Source organism: Mus caroli, chromosome 13 (assembly GCF_900094665.2).
Source record: "Mus caroli chromosome 13, CAROLI_EIJ_v1.1, whole genome shotgun sequence".
NCBI lineage: Eukaryota > Metazoa > Chordata > Mammalia > Rodentia > Muridae > Mus > Mus caroli.
The window spans coordinates 26,222,017-26,237,528 of record NC_034582.1 but is presented as its reverse complement, the minus strand read 5'-3'; the positions used below and the strand labels follow the sequence as shown (position 1 = coordinate 26,237,528).

At 45.1% G+C, this 15,512-nt stretch overlaps 1 protein-coding gene across 2 annotated transcripts in view; it reads right to left on the bottom strand.

Annotated features, from left to right (window-relative positions):
- The window catches only part of Dusp22 (dual specificity phosphatase 22), a 50,900-nt gene that overhangs the window by 15,134 nt on the left and 20,254 nt on the right, over positions 1 to 15,512 (bottom strand). The gene's annotated exons all lie outside the window — the stretch shown is intronic.

Here is a 15,512-nt window from a genome sequence, read left to right as displayed (position 1 = left end):
AGGTTCACAACTGTCCTCTTAGCACTTGCCAGTGTCAAGGTTCACAACTGTCCTCTTAGCACTTGCCAGTGTCAAGGTTCACAACTGTCCTCTTAACACTTGCGTACACATGTCCTGTGTTGCTTTTGGATCCTGAATATCCCAAAAGGAGACAGTGCTGGTCAATACCTTCAAAAAAGGCTTGAAGCAGAGAGTGATGTCACGCCATAGCTTTCTATGTCATCTTAGTGTCACAAGAATCACAATTCCATTACCAGGCTGTTGAAACCTGATATCAATGTTGCCTGCTTTGCAGAACAGTAAAAATTTGAGCAATTAACTAATGTATTTCTTTATTTCCCTCTAATTTGAGGGGAAAATCTTTATCTAAGGTAATGATTCAAAATTATCCCAAACTTAAGTCTTATAAAAAGAAACCAGGCTGGTTTATTTCTGTACAGTAAAGACAGACACTGTAGTTCTAAAATCCTCAATATCAGTCAACAAAGGGCACACAGATTTCAACGTTTTTGGCAGAGGAGCATGGTAAAGGACAGATGAATCACTGATAAATCTTCTCCTGGATTTGCCAACTGTCACAGACTCTTGTCACCTCATCTTGGAAAGTCAAAGACAACTGACTAGTGTGAGAGGCCAGCTTGATGACCAATAATGATGCAGATATAGCCAAGTCCCCTGGGAAAGGAAATTACAAAGCCACCTGCTTTTTTTCTTTTTCTTTTTCTTTTTCTTTTTCTTTTTTTTTTTTTTGTTTGGTTTTTCGAGACAGGGTTTCTCTGTGTAGCCCTGGCTGTCCTGGAACTCACTCTGTAGACCAGGCTGGCCTTGAACTCAGAAATCCACCTGCCTCTGCCTCTCTGCCTCTCTCTGCCTTTCTCTGCCTCTCTCTCTCTACCTCTCTGCCCCCCCCTCTGCCTCTCTCTCTCTCTGCCTCTCTGTCTCCTGCCTCCTGCCTCTCTGCCTCTGCCTCTGCCTCTGTCTCCGCCTCCGCCTCCCAAGCGCTGGGATTAAAGGCATGCACCACCACTGGCCCACAGCCATCCACTTTTTAGATTTACTTGTTGTCTTTCTATAAATTTTACTGCCGATCCAGTCACTATGGGGGTCACTGGAGCAACAATGGGACAGCTATGATTCAGGCATCATGCCTATCCACCCTGATGCTTGGGTGAAGGCTCAGGGCCAGCCCTTCTATTTTCAGCAAGCTTACAGAAGGCAAGTTGTGGCCTAGTGGGAGGGACAGAGGATGGCAGCTCATGCTTTGCTGGGACAGGAGGAGGCAGAACACACTGCTGTATAATGAGAACGGTGAGCTGGTCCTGCGACTTCAGCATGGAGACCATTTCTCCAGCTCTCGGAACCTCTAACTACCTCTTAATCCCCTTAGTCCTTTTAATCTGCTGAAACCAATCTGTTGTCAGCAAATAGACACCTGAATGGTACAATCCCATCCCTTCCCATCTACCATTATGGTGGGAGGAGGGTTTCATGGGAAAAACCCCTCAAAAATAAAAATCAACTTCCCCTCATTTCTATGTACCTTTTCAAGCTTTGAAAAAAGTTACTTAATCATAATTTGAAAGCAAATCATTATACATATAGCAGTGTTGTATCTTTTAATACAGTCTTCTGAGTCTTAGAGAAGATGAATTTTACCTCTCTTCATCCCAATAGGATCACTTCACCCAAAAACAAATGGACTTTGCCAGAGTGTACGCTCTGCAAGCGGGGAGGGGAGGGGAGGGGAGAGAAGCAGTAGGCTCTCCCTTGTATGGTTTGGACTTTCCAGTCCAACCTGTCCCCTTCTCCCCTGTCTTCATGTTTCCTGGGCCCCAGGAGCTGTGCTTTGTTGGAAACACTGACCAGTTATTTTAAACATTTAAAGCTCTTCCAAACCTGGTGGCAAATTGCAGTATAATTTGAAGGGTAAGACACTAGAAAAGAAAGCACTTCTGCCAAAAAAAAAAAAAAAAAAAGTCCTTTCCCTCCTCTGTTCCCCTGAGATCTACATGCGTGTTGTCTAATACACACACCCCTTGCTTCCTCCAGCTGCCACGGGAGTCCCTCATCCTTTCCTTTGGCTCCTGAGTGAGAACTGGTAGTTAGTTGGTCAGGCTCAGGAGTTCTTGAAATCCCTCCTCCCAAATACTTCCTCCATCCTCATGGTAGGCCATATCCAGAGGGACAGGATTCTCAAGTGTGCCACCGCCATCTCAGCTTGGCAATTCCCATCATGCAAAAGGCTAAGTGGACTCCTCTAAGCCAACACAGAAATGCCTACCTCTCCCTCATGCTGCTGGCTGCTGGCAGAATCTGAAGTCAGCCCAGTCTGTATACAGGGAAGATAGATCAAGCCAGAGAAAACACAGAGGATGGACACAGGTTAGGCCATATAGCATTTTGCCTGCTAAGAGCATAAAGCCTTGACCACTTGTTAGCAGGGAAACTGGGAATCATTGTGTTTCCTTTAGGCTATACCAGACAGTGCCACATTTATTTGCGTGCTATCTGATGCACAGAGGCAAAGAAGCTGGGGCCCACAAAGTAGAACCAGCCCACTGTGCAGGAGGCTCTACCAGCCATAGAAAACGGGTAGAAGATATTCTCCCTCTTTGAGCCACAGGATTAGGAAGTAAACTGTGGCCATTCTAGGCCCCTTGCCCCCACAGTGGAGAAGGGCATGTGGCACCTTCAGTTTCTTACTCTTGCAACTTGTAAAAAGGAATGTGTGCCTCTCTGTTACATTTGGGTGCTGTGTGCAGTTAAACCAAAACAGAGAAAAAGACAAGACAATGCAGCATCGAAGATTATATAACCACAAGAACACTTAACTTCCTGGAGTGATCCTGGCCCATGGCTGGCACTTGTTCAAAGTCCAAGAGCTGCAGATAGGTGTTAATCAACTCCATTAGGGTCACAGCATGAGATTGGTCTAGGGTGTGTGTGTGTGTGTGTGTGTGTGTGTGTGTGTGTGTGTGTGTGCGCGCGCTCGCTGTTAAGTACCACGGGGAAAGAAAGACAGCTGGTTTTTAGGCCATGCAAAGGGCATGCTGTCTACATATGCTCTAGTGACACTCAAACCACTTCACTATGACCTACAATAAGAAATATGCAAATCAAGTCATTGAAGGAGTCAAAACTGTCAAAAAAGGCTTAGCTGTTCGCCCCCCGAAGCATCTATTTATCGTGACTTAGTCATTAACAAAGCACAGATATCTTTGAGGCTACAGAAGGCAGAACTAAGCTACCTAAAAAAGGCGTCAGATGTCTGCACATGTGCACAGCTTTTAACAGTTAGTTACTAATTCAGAAAGCAGCACTGAGACCCCTGTGCCACCAGAAAGCTGGGCTGACTTAAATCAGCCTGTTCTAATGAGTAGAATGGACATTTCCTATCTATGAGCTATACAAGGGGATAGTTATTTGGTGAGCTTTGCAGAGTGAAAGATGAAGGGTGTGTATGTGATGTTTTTAGTTACGTTGTGTAAAGGATAGCAGGAAAGGAGGTTAAAATAAAGAACTTAGAGAAATCCAACTGAAAATCTTACAAGTAGTAAAAATAGGAACAATATTTCCAGTAGTATATATAGCAATTGCTATATATTTTCTGCTTCATGTTCTCTACATTTTGAAACACATATAAAAATAAAATTGTTTTTCTTATTCCTTGAGATAAAATTCTTACAAAATAAAGAACAAAAATGAGTACTTTCTATGGTGTTTCAGAACAGCAGGCTTGTGGGAAGCCAGTTAGCATTTATGGAGTTATTAAATATCAAGTCAAAACTTTTCAAACCGCAGAACAGTTTCATGTTGCACTAAAGCAGGAAAACTGGCTCAGTTAGTGGTCCACTAGCGCTTTAAAAGTCACAGTTTCTATGGGACACTTCTTTGTCCTCTGTGGCCTCCTGAGGGGCCACCATAACCAGGAAACAGCAGCCATACTGATGAGCTTGGCAGCAGAGTCAAGAAGCAAGGGGATGTGTAAACACTCTGTGCCCACAGTGTGGGGATGGCATGCTCCACGGTCACCACTCCAAGAACCACATGGTACAAAAGCTAGAAAACACAAGGCAGAAGTACAGGACTTACAAGGGATCGGCCTGCCCTGAGAAGCTAGCTTCCTGCTGAAATTCGTGTGTTTAGGTTTTGAAATTACGTCAATAGACAACACTGGGTCAAGAAGAAAGTTAGAAAGAAATTACATATCACTGGGAGAGAAGAAAGTTCAGAAAGCTTACCAGAGGCTTGATCTGAACAAACCAGAACTGCCATAGTCTCAAAAGTTCCACCATTTTTCAGTTTTCTGTTTCTGCAAGTATAACCACTAAAAGGTAGGGGTTTGCCTTTCTTTGGACTGAAACTAAAGATGACAGTTCAAATGCTATGCACATAGGCAGAGCCAAGCTTCTGATTACAAAACCAGGAAAGAGGCCAAACTCTTGCTTGTTTCAAGTGCAATTTCTAAAACTAGCCCCAACCCCAGACATAGCAAGAGTCTCTGAGAATCCAGGTGACCTGCTGTGCACAAGATCCAGCTGTGCACAACCATTCTTTCTCACAAGGAAGCAAGGGTGAAGCATGTATGAACAGAACTCTACAGCAACATGGCTGGACTCTGGGGGCATTATAGCCTGTACATACAATCTTCCTTACACACAGGAGCTAAAGATGTTCTTCTCATACAGGTGGCCTAGTAGATATTAGAACCTGGGCAGGCTCAGGGAGGGAGGCATGTGGATTAGTCATGGCAAAAAGGATGATGTCAGAGACAACTATTCCAGAATGTGGCTGGGGCACACGGGTGGCAACAGCAGAGAGTGGAGGCTTCATATATGCTCTGATTCAATCACTGCACACTGTCCAATACCTGTGATAAAATATGTACAAATGCCACGTATCTTAAAAAAAAAACCAATTGCATCTTTATAGAAATACTAAAAACAAATGAAAGAGTGTAAATTCTGGATGGGAATAGAAATCCACATGATGGAAAAATTATTTTAGCTGCCAAAAAAGATGCCACGATTAGATGTGAGCACCCGAGATAGGATGCTCACAAGGGGCTTCCTCCTACAGTCATGGCATCTCTTCTTTGACAACAAGCCCATTCATATTTCCAGGAGGCCTGCTAAGCAGGTCTTCCCAGCTCTAAACTTGCAAGGCCTAATGACACAAGGACAGACTAAACCTGAAACCCTACTAAGAAGTAACTTCACCAGGCCCCAACCACCGGGTCTCCACTCCAAGAAAGAAAAAATGAAAATTAAAAGCAAAATTAGAATTTGGACTGAGCTCCTTTGCTCAGAACCTAGACCACGACTTTATGCACTGCTACAAAACTCACAGCGTCAGCCGTGTGCCCGGCACATGCTTTTGATCTCAGTACTTGGGAGGCAGAACCAGAAGAATCAGAGTTCAGGTCCATTTTCAGCTACACAGCCAGTATGAGGCTAGCCTGAGCTACATGAGACCCTGTCTCAAAACAGAAACAATCAAAACTCCAAAACCACACAGCATATTTTATTGGTGAAGACAACTGACAACACTGAGGCAGGCAAGGAAATTGGTTAGTAACCTGGGACCCAGCTTGGTTTGGGTTATACACACTCCCACTCTCTAGTAATGTGCCAGGCAGCCTAGATCCTTTTTCCGTGTGTACTATGCACACATAGCCCTCTCTGAATAAAGCGCCTGGCAACATTAGATCCCTGCCTGCACTGGACTATCTGTACAACTCTCTCTAAGAAATAGGATAAACTTCTTTATCCCTCAAGTGCGATCCCAATGCACCTAACGTGAAGAAGAGACCCTCTGTTCCCGTTTGAGCTGGTTTGGGGCTTATTCACAGTAAAGCAACACTGTGTATGCTCAAGGAATCTTTCAGGGAAAATCCCCTACTTACTAACCTATGCCTATGCATAATTGGATATGCGTAGAATTAAAAGCTGATGCACTGTGGGAACACACACAGTAGAAAAATTATTAGGCAATCTATCGCTCAAAATAGAGAACAACTCAAACAACTAAGTAACCAAAGGCTCTCTTCCAGCCTCGAGTCCACCAAGGGAAGCTCTGAACAATGAATGGGGCCTAGAACATCTTTCTTTACCCGTGGCCGCTGCTCTATGGCAGTGTATTCTGATCTTTTCTACTGTTTTGCTCTGAATACTTTCCTTGCTACTTTGGCGCATCTGTGTCAGCACTCACCTTCAGTTCTCTGGATTAAAAGCCAAGAGCCCGGAAACACCCAACACCCATACTGACCACCGGTACTCATTCCTTTATGTTAAAGTAAATATGCACAATGCAAATCTACTATCTTACATTTATTTTACTTTTTTGGGGGGGAAGAACTAGAGACTGAGCCCAGGCCTTGCACGAGCTAGACAAATGCTCTACCACCACCACATCTGGGTTCCCAGCCCTCCTTCCATTTTCTATTTTGACATATGCTCCTATGAAGTTGCCAAGACTGGCCTTGAACTTGCATCCTCTCCTCAGCCTCCTTAGTAGCTGTAGTAACAGGCCTGTGCCACCAGGTTTGATTTGTTTGTTTCTTTGAAGTGGAGATTCTCTATGCTACGGAGGCTGGTCTTGAACTTATAAATCCCCATCTAATCTTTTCAATACCCATGACTACATAGATAGCCACTGTACCAGGTACCATTCTGACCTTTCCTAAGTGAACACTTCCATAGTTGTAAATCATCGCCATCATCCACATCTAGAACTTACTCTCCCCCAGATCAGACTCTGCACCCACACTAACTCTTTTCCTTCCCTATTCATTACCCCTGGGGATGACCATTCTCATCTCTGTCCCTGTACTTCTGTATCTCATTAAAAAAAAAAAAAACCTTAGGAAGTAAACTTTGAAAAACTAGATTTTTAGAGGTCATAGACCCAAGAGATGACAACTGTTGACTTGAAACTTCCTTGAGATGCACATTCCAGATGAGACTGTGTTAGTCTCCTTCACAAGGCCATCTTTGCAAGGGTGTCGAGTTGATGGAGACTAATATCTCTATTGTGTATGTGTGCGAGCTAAGCTCGGTGCCTGGTCCATGAGTTTGGATTGATGTCTTTCTTCAATCTAAGAATTTACATACAGCCCATAACAGTTGAAAACACTATGCTGCGTTAAAGGGAAAAGTATAAGTGAGGGTTACATTCGCAAGGATAATAATCTAGAAACAGTCTAAGTGCCATTTGACTGGGAGTTGGAATTTGTTACAGAAGATAAAGACTAGGTAAGGTTTAGATTCGTATGAGGTTCTTGGTCACTTGGCAGAGCACAGCTGAAGATAAGTGTGGTCTTGTAGTGAGACTCCATAATGCATGCTTCAAGTCTCAACTCTGAACTGAAAAGGCATTTCCTGAAAGTACCCATATGCCACTGACTCTTCCTGCAGGCTAAATTTAGGCACTATGCTACAAATACCAACTTCCAAGAACACTGTGGTCCTTGGTGGGGCTTGGGGCGGGGGAGCTGGACGGTCAGAGTGGAGAGGTAAGATTTAGCCTTGGGTTTGATTTTGTGAGCCAAGATGCAAATGAGAAGCCTCTACACCTGCCGCTGCTTTCAGGTTAGTCAAAAGATGACATACATCTGACTTGTCAGAGGGACAGAAGAGGATTCTGATGTTTATTTTTGTTCAAGGTTTCAAAGAAAGACCAAAGTGGCCTTAGAACAAGGGGTTTCCTCTGGCCCACAAGGGATGGATTATAGGAAGGCCATGGGGGAGATCCGGGGTGCTGTACCTCCCCGACTCTTCTGAATTTGGCTCAGTGTGAGCGTTAGCTCATGTGCCAACTGTGACTCGTAAAATCTGAGGCCAGTTTAGCATGTGCTCAAAACGCAGGCTTCTGCAGTGCACCTTCATGCAGAGCAGTGCCATCTAAGCACGTCACAGCCAGGATTGTGAATGAATATGCTACGTAGAGACTGACATGGAGGAGCGTCGCAAAGGAAAACATCCCTCCTGTAAAAGATACATTCTATCTGACCATGTGTGTGGCTCTGAATCTGAAAAGTAAAGAAGGCCCAACTTCAAGTCCTGTAGTGTGTCCACTGCCCCCTCCTATAGAAATCTGTCCTCTGCACTCGTAGCGTGGCCTACTCAGAACCACTGGCCTGCCTACGACTCAGTCCCTGCAGGTCTTGTCCCTCCCTGGACCCCTCTCCAGAGCTCTTGCTGTACAGTCTCTGTGATTCCTTCTCTTGTAGGCTCCTCCCAATGGCCTTTCCTCAGCAGAACTTCAACATAGTGCAGCGCCTCTTTTTTGTTTGTATTTTTTGTTTTTTTTTTTTCGAGACAGGGTTTCTCTGTGTAGTCTCAGTTGTCCTGGAGCTCACTCTGTAGACCAGGCTGGCCTCAAACTCAGAAATCCACCTGCCTCTGCCTCCTAAGTGCTGGGATTAAAGACATGCGCCACCACTGCCCGGCTGCGGCGCCTCTTTTGAAAGCTTCTCTCCACAACTTGGCTCACAAAGACTCCAGCTCTGTGTTCTGAGTTCCTCCCTGACCCCAGAATGCAGGTGCTTTCGCCCAGCATGCAAGCTTGGGTTGCTTGACCCCAAACTCTCACAGTGATCACTGTTTTTCCATTCTCTCAGCTCTTGCTCCTTGAAAATCAGCCACAAATGTGTTTAAGTGAAGAAAAGGATGCTTCAAGAAGCAGATGCATCTTTCAAAGTTCAAACCCATATATCCCAAAGCTGGATATGGCATATGGAGCTGGCTCTAGAGTCATGGTTTCATGCAGGCATACGCGTGCCTTCATCTCAGGAGGCTTTAGCCTCAACTTTCACTGCCTATTGCTAATGGTCTTGGTGAACGTGCTCATAAGAATGAACAATTTAGGTAGCCACTATGATGAGACTTCATGAATCTAGAATGTCTCTGACATTTTTATGAAACAACATCTCACAGAACCTTCCGTTTCCTCTGGCTCTTGCAATCCCCCGACCCCTCTCTGCTATGGTCCCTGAGCCTCAGGTGCTCTTGTGTTGTAGATGTATCAGTTAGGGTTGAGAACTTAACTTCTACATGTTTATGGGCTGTGGTCCTCTGTAATGGTCACCATCCATTGCAAAGGCTGTCTAGAGGAGATACGAACATGGATGACTCCAGCAGACATGATAACAAGGAAAAGAGAAACCTCAGGGGGCATCAACTCCAGACAAAGAATTACAGGAATCCTGAGAACAGGACAAATAGTTTCTCCAGGGAAAAGCCCTCTAATTGGTTATCCAATGCTATGTTGTCAGATCTGAATCTTATATATACAAGTAACATTATATATACTGAGCAGGTTACAATGTATATATTAAGGAATATGCATATATTTATGTATATGTATGCATATATATGTATACACACATATACATATCCACATACACACATATATCTCAGAACAATTCCTTTTTTTTTTTAAATTGGGAGACTTCATTTTCTTTTTAATTTGATGAGAGATCTTCTCTGGGTCACACTTAGGGTATGTTTGGAAAGGAGGGAAATATTGACTCAGAATTGAGTATTGATCTTAAGGGCTAGCTAAGTCCTTGAAGGTAGGGTTCAGGCTCCCAGAAAGCAGAAGCCAAATTTAGCAAGAGTGTTTGAATTCCATGAGAAAGAAGGTGAGGAGCTTTCAGCGTAGCAAGGGTTCTGGAGCTGGGCAGTTAGGGAGAAGCAAGGCAAGGGTGCTATTCTGCCATATCTCCTCCACACAAGGAGAAGCATCCTTCTGCAATGTGGTCAACTGTGAACGCTGCAGTGGTTGCCATGGCACTGCCTGAGCTTTACAGCATGGCAGGTGCAGCTGGAAGGGTGCTTTCCTCTCTCAGCTTAGACACCAGCGTCCTAGGGCCCCCCTCTGAAGGGGAGTGCTTTACCACACCCCTCCCCCTTCACTGTGAACACTTTGATGGGCTATTTTTATTTCGACAGCTGTATGCTCTAGCACTGGACACAGATGGAAGCCCCAAAGCAGAAAGCACTGTGGCCACCAAGGAGACAGAGGGTCATCAGGATCTCAGAACGGCCAGTGAGAGCCACTGACTTGTGATATCATTGCTCGTTATGGAAGCATGAAGAACAGTTTTTCATCGGAAGAGACAGGAAGCCTCAGTTTAAAGGGAACAAGAAAACAAAACAAGAGATGCTTAGGATATGCTACTCATACTAGGTCAGCCATGAACCATTTTCTCTTGAGGGTAGATTGCCACATGCAGTTGAAGTTCAGCAGCCTTAGTAAGGAACTGCCTTTCCTTGGGATCATGGAGCTGGTTCCTGAGAACAGAAACTCGAACTTAAGTAAATTAGGTTGTATTTGTCACATCATACTAGCAAGTTCCTAGGAGTGGAGTCTCAAGGCCTGGGCTTGGTTCTGTCCATGCAAGCTGCTCACCCCAGAATTACCAAGTGATAAAGAGACAGCTGGTTCTCACCTACAGCCCCCTTCATCCCCCCCACCGGCCATGGTCAGAAGAACTGAGGGCTTAGTGGCTCATCTCATTTTAACTACAAGAAAATTTGGGGAAGGAAAAAAATTCCAAGCTAGACCTGGTGGTGTAGTTCTGTAATCCCAGCTACTCATAAGGCTGAGGCAGGATTGCAAGTTCCAGGCCTGACTGGGCCAGAATGAGTTCAAGAGCAGCATGGACCCTGCCTCAAAACAGAGTCCGAAAAGGCGTTGGAGATTGAATTTAGTGGGCGAGTTCTTGCTTAGTTTGCAGAAATCCCTGAATTAAATCCTTAGTAAGGGGAGGGGAGATCGAGGAAGGGAAAGAGGAAGAGGAAGAAAAGAGAAGGGTTTTATGATAGTGGGAACACCGAGCCCAGCACTGCACTGTGAGCCTCCTACTTGTGTGCTTTAACTTTCACCCTGCACTGTTTTCTTTCCCAGCAAAAAGGTCAAGAGGTGGCCAACAATTCACCCACTCTGTGATCCAAGGTGGAAATTGAAATCTGCTGTGGTTGTGGTAACAGCTGAAAGGGGACAAGAGATATGTCATCCCAGGGGGGCTGGGCCACAGGGAGGGAGGCACACTCCAAAAGCGTTCTGGGCACAGCTTGTTTGTCTGCACTAAAGGTGCCAGCTATGCACTTGCTCCACATTCAACCCTAAATAAGATTGCATCACTTCCCTTGCAGGTGTGGACAGGCACGGATCCACCTGTGTCACTACCTAGCAATGACTTATGAAGAGCACCCGAAAACGGCAGATTTGTTTAAACTAATCTTAAGTAACCCTGGATCTATTTAAATAATCATTTTTCCTATGGTGAAAAACAATGATGGTGTTCATAGTAAGCCTGAGCCCTGAATGAGCTCTTTACCATTGAGCACTTTCTGCTTGCCATTCAAACTTCCGACTGCAGGCTCTGAGGCCTCTCCACACATAGAGCCCCCTGGTATAGACACTGTCCCTGCCCCTCACAGTGCTCAGGGTGCCTAGTGTCTGCCAGGCATACACTGCACTGTCCCAACCAGAGCCAGAGACACACTTTCCCTCTGTAGATTCTCTCTGGTTACCTCACCAAACTAAGATAAACTACCATTTAAACACCTTAAAAGACATCACATGCCCATTAAGTCCTCTCCCATTGCTTGATATGCAGCCTAACTCCCTCTCTTGTGGTTGCCTACAATAGCCACGTGGATAAGGGTCTCCTAAGGTGAGGGACCATAACCAAGGAACCAAGGATGCTTGCCTGAGGGAAAACAAAATGTAAACCAGCCACACGGTCCAAGCCCAGAGAACCCTGTGCCTCTGCAGGGAACCTCAAAGACTGCAGCCAGAAGACTGGAGGTACAAGGGATTAGTAGGAACAACACATTGACAGCTATATCATAATGTGGACTTGGTGACTGATGTCATCTTCCACAACACTGCAAACACCGTAATATAACAAACATGACTCCCTGGCCATCCTATCTTGCCACTTTTTTGTATGGTTTTATTCAGACCCAATGAAGTGGCCACACATTTTACTGAGAAAATGCTCAAATATTTCTGTCCAACCTACACTCTCTCTGGAGCACTGAATGGACCTGCATTTCTAACAAGCTTTGGAAAACAGCAGGAACATATCACCCAGAGCTCTCCGGTGCGCATATCCATCAGTTGTCTGAGTGTCTGCGCCATGAAGCTATTACGTAAGGTACTCTGACACCTCCCTTGCCCCACCCCACAACTGAATACGAGATAATTCCTTTCCACTCTACCCAAGAAATGGCTATTTCTAACTTGTTTCTGAAGTGCCCAGAGGTTGATGGTTGTTACATCTTTTGGATGGATTACTCCTTCTGACATGACAGTAGCTGACTCTTTGCTTTGTACCCATCATGTGTTTGTCTAATAGACAACAAGGAACCACTGTTGGTCCCTCCTTCTTTTAGCTCAATTTGCTTCTGAATCTTTCCCCATTCTTTCATTTTTAACATTGCTGTATCATTTTGTGCGACAGTCCCAGATCCAATCTGATCTTTTATTTCTAGAAAACATATCTCACTCCTTAGTGGTCCAGGTCAAACCCTTATTTCTAACTAGGAATAGGGCAGAGCTTCCAGGGGTCTCTAAGATGTGTATCTCCTCCCTCCCTTCTGTTTCTACACTGATAACTACTGGAAAAGCAGTCTGACTGTGTCACTTGATTGGTACACAAATCTTGGGTGAGTCTCTAACTCCCACCAGACTCCAAAGCCTAACAAACAACTGGTCCTCCTTTCTGAGGCTGCCTTTCCAGTCTAGCCACTCTGATGCATTGCACTCTGTCTGCTGAGCCTTTCCTACAGGCCAGGACACACCCTGCACTGCATTACCATGTCACCGCATGTGTTGCTCTTTACTAGGAATCACATTCAACTGTCCTCACTGTCACCACCTAGCAAGCTCTTGCTATCTTTCAGGACCAAACAAAACTCTCACCCTTTGGTACAATCTTCCTAGCTGCCACATTCTCCTGGGTGCCTTGGGGACCCTTCTACCTGATACACATTTGCAACTCTGCAACACTGGGATGATTTATGTGTCTGTATCAATGTAGAACCCCTTGATATTTCTTTGTATCATCCAGCAATCCAAGGTAGGCTAGGGAGCAGGAGCACTCCAGGGAAGTCTGATGAGGAGGGACAACTGAAAGCCTGGCTATGCTCCCAGGAGGCAAACATAGATAGCACTCCTTCATTTTGGAGGTTTAAGAAACACATTTCCTCAGAATCATCTGGTATCAGGGGCTCCAGCCTTCCTCTTGCCACACGCAGTCTCATCACACTAGTACTCCATTTGCAGATAGGATGCTGTCAGAGGAGCAGCAGGCACATAAGAGCCAATCTCTTCTGCACTTGGCTGCTCCACACAAGCTGAGTCAAGAAAGAACAATTACTAGACAGTTTTCGATCCCTACAGTAATTATTTCTATTTGAGTCATATCTATTTAAGTCTGGGGTTGGCTTCAAACAAATTCTCTTTAACGCACAAGAGGTACTGTAATCCCTGAGCAGAGTAGGTACCACTGATTTTGAGATGACATCTAGAAATTTTCCTAGAGAAGCGAGACCTGCTAAGGTTGCAAGAAACAACCATCAGTTAGAAACCAAGCCCAGGGCAAACAGTTGCTTGCTACCCAAGGCACTGGGCTTCACCACCAGTGGCTAGTTTGGTGCTTGTGCAAGGCTGGTAAAAAACAAAATCAGCCAGTTTGGAGGAGACAGCAGGCATCTACAGAGGAACCACTGCCCAGTGCTTGAAGCTGCAGCACTAGGTGGATCTGTGAATCCTGAAAGAAGGGCATAAATGCATTCCTATGTCCAGTCAACCCAGTAGAAACAGACTGTTTGATGTTGAAAACAAAGCCTCTGTCGTTGTAGACATGTCCTGGGCTAGCTTCTGCCTTTGAAGTAGATGATATACTTTCTTTGTATCTGCTGACCACAGACCACAAAGGATGTTTGATGCCACATATCACACAAGAATCCATGGCACACGGTGATAATACACACACACACACACACACACACAATTTTTACAAGCTAAGCCTGAATATGCACATGCAATATACCCATTGTTATCACAGGCACTAAGGATATTGTTCACTAATCTCTCTTGGCCACCACTCAAAGAGATACTCTTGTTGCAGTGGCTCTCAACCTATGGGTCAAGACTTCTTTGGGGGTCAAACAGCCCTTACACACGGGTTACCTAAGACTATCTGCCCATCAGATAGTTACATTATGATTCATAACAGTAGCAAAATTACAGCTATGAAGAAGAAACAAAAATAATTTAATGGTTGGGGGGTCACTACAATATGAGAAACTGTCTTAAGAGTCATAGCATTAGGAAGGTTGAGAACCACTGCTCTTACTGGAACAAGACAATTAAAGATTAAAAGAACATAAAGAAAAAACTACTCCTTCATTTTTGGGGGTCTGCTATGATCCTTTCAGACTCTATTTGTATATGTAATAGAAATATGATGATGATTTTACATTTTGTATAAGAGATCATATTATAGATATTTGTTTTGATTTGCTTCTGTTTCTTAAAGAGCTGTTTTCTTTAAATACACCACATCCCGTCTTTGGGGATTGCTTCAAGTATTTTTGCATATGCATGGACTGAGACTGGTTCTACTCCTGTGCCATTATCAACATTGTGTCCATGAACTTCAGTGTACCCCAAATCTGCACATCTCTTGTGTGTTTAAAGTGGTTTGGGGAGTATATTCTCCTTATGCTAGAAGAAATGTGACTTACAGTTTCCACAACTTGGGTAAGCCTGCACATTCACATACTCTCTGCCTGCTAAGTCTCTGTGTCCCAGGTACAGGGGAACACAGTGGGCATCAGACAAGAGAGGCAGAGGAGAAGGCAACACCCAAGTGTGTGCCCAGGGAGCTCCCTCTTCCTACACCAGAACAGGGATGCTTGGATGTAACCTCAGTGTCTTACCTCTAGGCACCACAAAGTCCCAGACACCATCTCCTTCAACTCCACATGCATGCTTCGAGTATGGCAAAGCTTCTGTTGAGTGACTGTTATGAAGTTGTGTGATCTTTTTTTATGGGGCCGATCTCCCAGTGCCAACCAAAGGCAGCTGACGGACCATTCAGAGCTCAATGAGAAAGTCACTGACCCTTCTGAGGGGATTATAGGTTAGTAATTCGACAAGAGAGGCTTTCGTAGTGCCACGAAACTAGATACCATGTATGCCTTCAGGTCCTGGCGAGTGAGAAGCCCTGGCAGCAAGCTGTGTGCTGGAGGCTGCAACACACTAATCAGCCCCTCTGGCACCACAGCCTCCTCACAGCCTCCTCGCAGCCTCCTTGCAGCCTCCTCACAGCCTCCTCGCAGCCTCCTCGCAGCCTCCTCGCAGCCTCCTCACAGCCTCCTCACAGCCTCCTCACAGCCTCCTCACAGCCTCCTCACAGCCTCCTCACAGCCTCCTCGCAGCCTCCTCACAGCCTCCTCACAGCCTCCTCACAGCCTCCTCACAGCCTCCTC